Source organism: Ochlerotatus camptorhynchus, unplaced genomic scaffold, assembly GCF_037179485.1.
Source record: "Ochlerotatus camptorhynchus isolate MF236.1 unplaced genomic scaffold, CSIRO-AGI_Acam_v1.1 ptg000263l, whole genome shotgun sequence".
Classification (NCBI taxonomy): domain Eukaryota; kingdom Metazoa; phylum Arthropoda; class Insecta; order Diptera; family Culicidae; genus Ochlerotatus; species Ochlerotatus camptorhynchus.
In genome coordinates, this window is record NW_027040753.1 from 226,070 (window position 1) to 233,996 (window position 7,927).

Here is a 7,927-nt window from a genome sequence, read left to right on the forward strand (position 1 = left end):
GGAAGTGCATCTAGAATACTAAGTTGAGAGCACACAACAATCTAATATGTGATAAGCAATAAGCTTGAAATGGGAAGAAGACCTAGTGGCGATCGTTTTTGATTACCGAGAAGAAGATCGTGGGTTCTATCCCAGGCAGTGTTCGGAAAATCATTCTCAAATCTCATCATTGAGCCTCCCTGCGAGAATAAACTCGCGTGCGAATGCGGCAAACAAAATTCACACTTGAGATTCTCATGCATATTCACGCACTCACACTCACAACGCCGAAAAATCATTCCAGCTTCAAACTAATAAAAACCAATCAAATGTCAATTGATAGCATGCTTATACATAAAGGGTGTATTCGATAAAAATGACACACCGAAAATCTTCTGTAACTTTTGAACCGTATGAGTAAAAATACCTGAAAATTTGAGTAAATCTTATTCATAGTGTATTTTTTTTACATCTGTCCAGTTTCATAGTTATTCACTAAGAGAAGAGGTGACAATGGGCCGTATGAATAAAAAGAGTTTACTTTACTTTCCCATGCTTTTCTTACGGGAAAAGTAAAGTAAACGCTTTTATTCATACGACCTAATACGGGGGCGAAAATGAACCACTTTTCTGTCAAACGTGAACCAGCTCCTGATTGGCCGATTTCATGTGCGTAAGATAGAGATAGAGATAGATAAAGATAGAGATAGAGAAAGAAATAAAAGAGGAAGAAGCCAATTGTCACCTCTTCCTCTTAGGTTATTCATACAGTAGTTCCAGTCATGTCGTCAAAACAAGAAATTGTCGATGAAAAAAAAATGTGCAATTACAATCAAAACCCAGAGACCTCTCACCGATGGATCACTAAAAAGCTTGGAATTGTAAATACAACTGTGTCTCGTGTGATAAGATCCTTCAAGGAGCGTCTCAGTGTCATTTTCCTGGGCAAGAATATTTCATTGCCAAGTCTAAGTTCGATGTTCTGGAGGATGTCCGAAAGAAGAAATTATCGAAATTTGCAAAGAAGTTCCTGATCTGGCAGGGGATTTGCGTGTGTGGTGAAATAAGCGCTCCCTTCATCACTTCCAGAACAACATGTGAAAAGGGCATACAAGCTTTTTGTAAACAAACCTTTGTAGGCCCTTTTCTCACCAACCGAGGGTCGCCCACGCAAACCAGCAATATCATCGGGAAGGGGAAAGTGTCCTCTACCCGGTGATGTTAAAGGTTTGCGTTGGTGTCATATGGGTGGCGAGAAAAGGGCATAAGAAGGTTTGTTTACAAAAAGCATGTATGCCCTTTTCACATGTTGTTCTGGACTTTCGGAACAATCAACGGTGCTATTTACACGGAAGAGTGCCTTAAGAAGCGTCTCTTGCCATTCATAAGGAAGCATAAAGGATCAACTCTGTTTTGGTCTGATCTAGCATCCTGCCACTACGCTCGAAACATGGTACCGAGCCAACAGAGTCAATTTTGTGCCAAAAGATATGAACCCACCAAATTCACCGGAACTTCGCCCAATTGAAAAATTCTATGCAATTATAAAGACGGAACTTTGCAAACACCCTAAAACTATTAAAACAGAGCTGGAGTTGAAGAACATTTAGGTAAACTGGGAAACACTGGGAAAACCGGTTGTACAACATTTGATGGGTGGAGTGAAAAGGAAGATGCGGGCATTCGGGATGAAACTCATTAGTAGTTTTTCATTCCCTGAAAATTTCAAGAAAATCCGATAATCAGTTTAATTTTGGTGAGTAAATATGTGTGCCATTTTTATCGAACACACCCTTTAGCATTGACATTGTTGAGAACTATTACAAAGGTATTCCTCAAGGGGATATTTAATAGGAACGCTGTTCCAGTGGTAGTGGTTGTTGCTAACTTTGGTTCCTATAATAGTGGAAAGCATTGCTTTCTAATGGGTTCCACTATTATAGGAACACTCAAAGAAGTCAAAATCTGAAGGGAAATCAATCGTTTTCCGTCATTTTTGGGCTAATTTTAAGTTTTAAATATGCAAATTTTTCTATATTTTAGGAGAGCTTCCGGTTTTCGCTCATTATTCCGACACAACCCCCATGCCGCAACTATAGGTACATCACTATTACTGGAACATTTACCCTAAATTACTATGATTTTTCAAATATTTACATGGGAATTGCACTTCGTAACTTCAACTGCCATTTTCTCAATGCCTACTTTTTCCATATGGGACTGATATGGGATTATTTATGGCAGTATAAATCTTCTCGAAAACTATAGCGCCGCAACGCTTTCTCGAATTAATCATGTAGTTAACGAAAACAAGCGTAATTTGAACCTCTACTTCGTGAGCACGCAGGTCAACGCTCCATTCCACGGCTCCTTGTCCACTAATGAAGTCAGTTCCGCACCACGAATCGACGAATATCGTGCTGTGGTTTTTTATGACTTCCGTAATACTGACCACTGCAGCATTATAGATGTGTTGTATGTATCCTGATGAATGTGGGCGTCTTAGTGGAATACCTGTATAATGAGAGAGAGAAGGATTAGTATTTTCCATTTAATTCCACTACTTTATTTGCTTATCCTTGACAGATACGCGTATTTCGTCTACAATGTGCAGACTTCTTCAGTGTCTTGTACCGGGAGTCGAGTATTAGTACAAGACACTGAAGAAGTCTGCACATTGTAGACGAAATACGCGTATCTGTCAAGGATAAGCAAATAAAGTAGTGGAATTAAATGGAAAATACTAATCCTTCTCTCTCTCATTATTGTGTTGTATGTGTTGACAGACACTTCCCGAAAAGAACTCATCGCAACGTTTCTCACCCTTCCTGACAGACGAGTTAGCTACGTAGGTTGAAGTCAATCAAGAAAGCATCATTGAGAAGATTCACGAAATATCGCACGCTTTCTCTAAAACTTCACTATGTGAGGCTGAATCACGTGTGACCAGCAAGTCAGTCGTCAATGCTTTTCAAGTTTCCAACTTGGCATCCAGCGCAAACTTAAGCTACATCCGAAATCATTTTGGAACTACGTGAACGAGCAACCCAGGGAGTCCAGCTTCCCATCGTCTATGGAATTCAACGGAGGAGATGCTTCCACCCCTGAGGGTATATGCCGCCTTTTTTCCGACAAGGTTGCGAGTGTATTCACCAATGAGATATTAAGTAACGACCATGTTACCCAGGCGACCAGGAACGTTCCAGTAAATGGTCAAACGTTTGATGTTAACATTGAGATAATTTCCAATGCCGTGACTCTGCTCAAATTGTCCTTCAACCCTGATGGAGCTCCATCTGTATTTTTGAAGAAACACATTGCTAGCTTGTTAATTCCGCTTCATCGCCTAGGTATTCTGCATGTCTCTCTCTCTAGTGGCATATTTTCATCTTGCTGGAAATTTGCGCACATAGGGTAGAGAACTACTTCGGCCTAATCGCCCATTTTGGGCCTAACGAGCAGAAAACTTCAAATAAATCCATGATTTCAGAGTTAACAAATCAATTATGCGTTTGGTACGATACTTTAGCTAATAAGCTACCGAAAAAAGTCAATGAGAACGCGTGATATGAAGGTTTGCACCGATATTTCCCAAAAACAAAAGGACCGCTCCGACCGAATCAATTTTTATCTTCATCCGATAGGCCGAGGTGAATTCATTGTCGTTTCAATGGCCAATGGCGTTTCAATGCGTTAGGCCGAGTTTGGTTTCACTTTATCAAATGTACAGAAAGGTAAATAAATTTGGAAGCCATCAGTAAAAATAACATTCTGTTTCGTGCTAAACTGCGCTAGATTAAGAAATACTAAATGCGGGTTGTAGTTAATAGGCCGGAAATGGGGCCTCCCTTAGCTTAGTCGGTAAAGGCGCAGCTACAAAGCAAGACCATGCTGGAGGTGGCTGGGTTCAATTCCCGGTCCGGTCTAGGAATTTTTCGGGTTGGAAAATTTCTCGACTTCCCTGGGCATAGAAGTATGATTGGACTTGCCACACAATTATACCAATGCAAAAATGGTACAGGCATCGAAAGCTCTCAATTAATAACTGTGGAAGTGCATCTAGAACACTAAGTTGAGAGCACGCAATAAGCTAATATGCGATATGCAATAAGCTTGAAATGCGAAGAAGAAGAAAGAAGAATGGGGTAGTTAACCCTATATCCTGTCCACAGAAAGTTAGGCACACTGAGGCAAACAGACTTAAGAATTTCATAAGGCTCGACTTATGAACGACACATATGAATTTCATAAGTGCGACATATGAAAGATTTTCGTCTAACATAACCCTAATAAAAAATAACCATAAACGAACGCTAACCCTAATCATTGAAATATTCCACAAATGGTTTGGATGATACCCAGAACACGTCGTTAAGCAAATTAACCATACAATTTTTATTAGGGAAGGTTGCTCTTATACGCCTTTAGCCATTTCATTCACCCAAGCGTCGACAGACGAGTGGTCCAGACATAGGACCCGTAATCTCAACGTCCATGGTTCGGTTCCAGTCTGCTCCGTTTTATTACTTTTTTGTCGACATTATTTTTCATAAGGCAAATCTATGAAATTCATATCGATTTCTTGTGACTAAAATTCATAAGTGGTTCTTAAGTAATTCTTACGTTCTTTTGCCTCGGTGCAAACGAGCCATGGATAACTTTCAAGGAATTATCAGTGCTGCTAAATGCTGAATTTACCTAGCCACCTGATGTCAGTATCAGTTCAAACAGTTAGAATATCAATATCATTCGCCTCAATGTCAGTGTGCAAATGACATTGAAATCGTAAAGGAACCACTGATATTCAAAGTTCTGCCGCATTTTTTCTTATATACGCCTGCTAATCGAGTACCGATCTTTAGAAAACTAATCAGAAATCTAGTCAGTAATATTAAAACTATGCAACGGATATACAAAAAAGTTGATTTTTTGAAATAAAAGTAAGATTTTCATCTTTTCCCTAGTGATATTCATATGGATAACAATATCAAAGCCTGATATTATGCTTACCAAGAATATCAGTGTCAAACATGCTTGCAAATGCTCATTACAGCTAAAATGCTATTTTTCGGATTTATGATGCTATGAAATATTTTAATGATAATTATTATTTACAAGATGCAAGAAGAGAAGGTAAAGTGTGTGTATGACACAAAAAACCTGTCAATTTAGCTTTTAGAGGGTCACAATAGCTATTAGCTGTAATTATGAGCAAACGCAGGACATCTTAAAATTTTACCGACATCTACTGTCTAAAGTCTCTCTATTGTTCCCTTGTACGATTGACGCTTGAGTATTGTTCTGCGGTTTTCACACTAGAAAACGGTACCGAGAGAAACGATTCTGTTCAACGTCACTTTTTTCGTTCGCTTGGAATGATCCGTTTTGGCTACCCAGCTACGAAAGCCGTTGTCAACTTAGATCCATTCCGGACTAGAATGGACACTTGCCGAGCCTTGACCATCGCCGATATCCTACAGGGAAGGATAGATTACGAAGCTATCCTGAGGCAAATCGACCTGTATGTTTAATCCCAACCACTTCGTAACAACTTCATGCTAAGGCAACCTTTGCGTCGCACGAACGATTTGCGGGCTACAACGAGTGTTCAACAGAGTCGCATCTGTCTTCGACTTTAATTTCACCCGTGATGCGCAACGTCGAAAAAAAAAATCCGTTTTTGCTGGCAGGAGTTACTGACTATAAGATTAATGTTTTTATGTTATTACCATGCTTTAATAAACTTTCTTTTTTGACGTAGGAGTACGTCTGTGATTTCTATATGGGGGTACACTTTGTGAAAACCAAAAATGGAACATGTAACAAAATTATGAAAGATTTTGAACGTTAATAGCTCAACTGCCCCTGGACCAATTTCAATAATTTTATCACCAATCGATCAGATATGTTTCTACGCATCTGTTAAATTTAAGATTTTATCATTTTTCAAAACTGTTGCTTTGATAATTAAAAATTATCACCGATTGCCTGCGAAAAGCGATTTCCCTAACACAGATTTCAAAGTTGAATTCCATCCGGTATCTCCAAACGGTGTTTATTCAATCACCGCGTGGTGAGTGGTGGTGTTCTCCAGTATACAACGAAAGGCTGCCTGCAAATAGCGAACTGCAGCCCACATGAGCATCCATAGAAGGAGGAAGAAGCCGTACCGCTATTAATCGGAATCAGTAGCTCTTCGTGAGTTGCTGTGGGCCATCTATGTCAAGCGCGTCATAGTAAAGAGTATAAACAGAGAGAACCCCGCCTAAATTCCTGTTCCTACACAAAAGACAAGCTCCTGCTGCAGTTAACTAATAAGAATTATTATATAAGACCACGTAGTCCTACGTCACCATTGCGTACAACCCCATAGGGCTGTCCCTTGTAGTTTCTTTTTTAAATTTTATTTGAATGTATTTGACATGTATATGATTCCCTTGCGCTGAACTGGCTGGCTTGACCTACCGCAAGGGCTCAGTAAGGGTTCCTACTTGTAGCGACCTGAAGCTAAGTGCTAGTTCCACAGTGACAATATCACATCATTAAGTTTTACTAAATTGTTGTACTAACCCTTCATTTCGATGATTGTATGATTGCCGAAATGGGTTAGTGATGTGATATTGTTTATACAAGCTGAGCAGTGCGTGGGGCTATGCAGTGTTCAGCTTGTATTATTTTCTTTGTTTTATTGCAAGTATAACGGTTTTCTCTTTTTGTTGTTTTCTATGTCACATTACAAACCATATCAAATGTATTACGGACCGAGCGCTCTTTCGGATGCTGAGCGGACTGTCATCTGCACGAGGAGCGATTTTAATCCGCCCAGTTTTGAAGACATTCCGGAGCGAGGATCCATTGATGGACGTTGCATATCCAGAAACATATTACAACAAGAGAAGGAAGTAGGATTGAAGGTAAACAAGGAGTACATAGGAACGTCGAAAACTGTAAGTATACTCCGATCTATTCTAGTACTCTTGTATAAAACCTATTGTAAACTGGCTAGATCGTAGTCGTCGTCGCCGGTCATGTGAGGATTGGCAGATCCGTGATCACAAATGATAAAGCACACAAGGTTCTCAAATTAAATATATTGCACGGGTTGGGTCGCACAGAGGGTTGATTAGATTTAAATTGCTTTGAAATACCCGCATGAACGATAACTATAAGGAGTGCATACAACCTATTCGGGTTATCATCCCAACAATATTCGGTACGGTGGCACGATTTTTTGGTATCGTTCATGTATGGTGCTCGTTTATTAAGGCAGCTATAAACCCAAAGCTGGTTCACACAATTCGTCATAAGGGTCGCTGACGCTCATTGCACGCTCTTTCGTTCTCCGGCTGATTGAATGGATGACGGAGTTTGACAGCGGGAGGGCGAGAGGGATGACGGGTTCACTGGGTCTTACATATTTACATCTCATTGATGGCTATTCAGTACACGGTGTCCCTTTTACAAATTTATTTCTGATAGGTAAATCACAGTTTAAAACTCACTAATAATCTCCTTCAATCTCTTTTAATTTCTTTTTCATTGACGGTGTGATGTAATCGATGCGCTATGTGACGAGAGCGCAAACAAGACGAGGCCATTGATCAACGATACGATAATAACTTATGCGCTTTTCACACAAAACCTACCCAACCCTTTTCCTTTCTACAATCCCTGAGCAGCTTGTTCACCATAAGTGTACCTCGCAGAACTTTTTTAACCCCCATGGGTAAAGATGCTGTGTTGCTAACTCCTGTCCCCTTCCCTGGTGTATTTTGGATGGTGTGAATATTCATATCGGTGACATGGCCCTTGACCCCCTTGTACATCATAAAATGAAAATAAAAATGAAATATAGTTGACATGTATATGATTAACATCATTGGGACTACAGCCAGCCTGTTAAATACGAATTGAAACAAAAATGTTTGCAGTTGCTTTCGACTGGTAA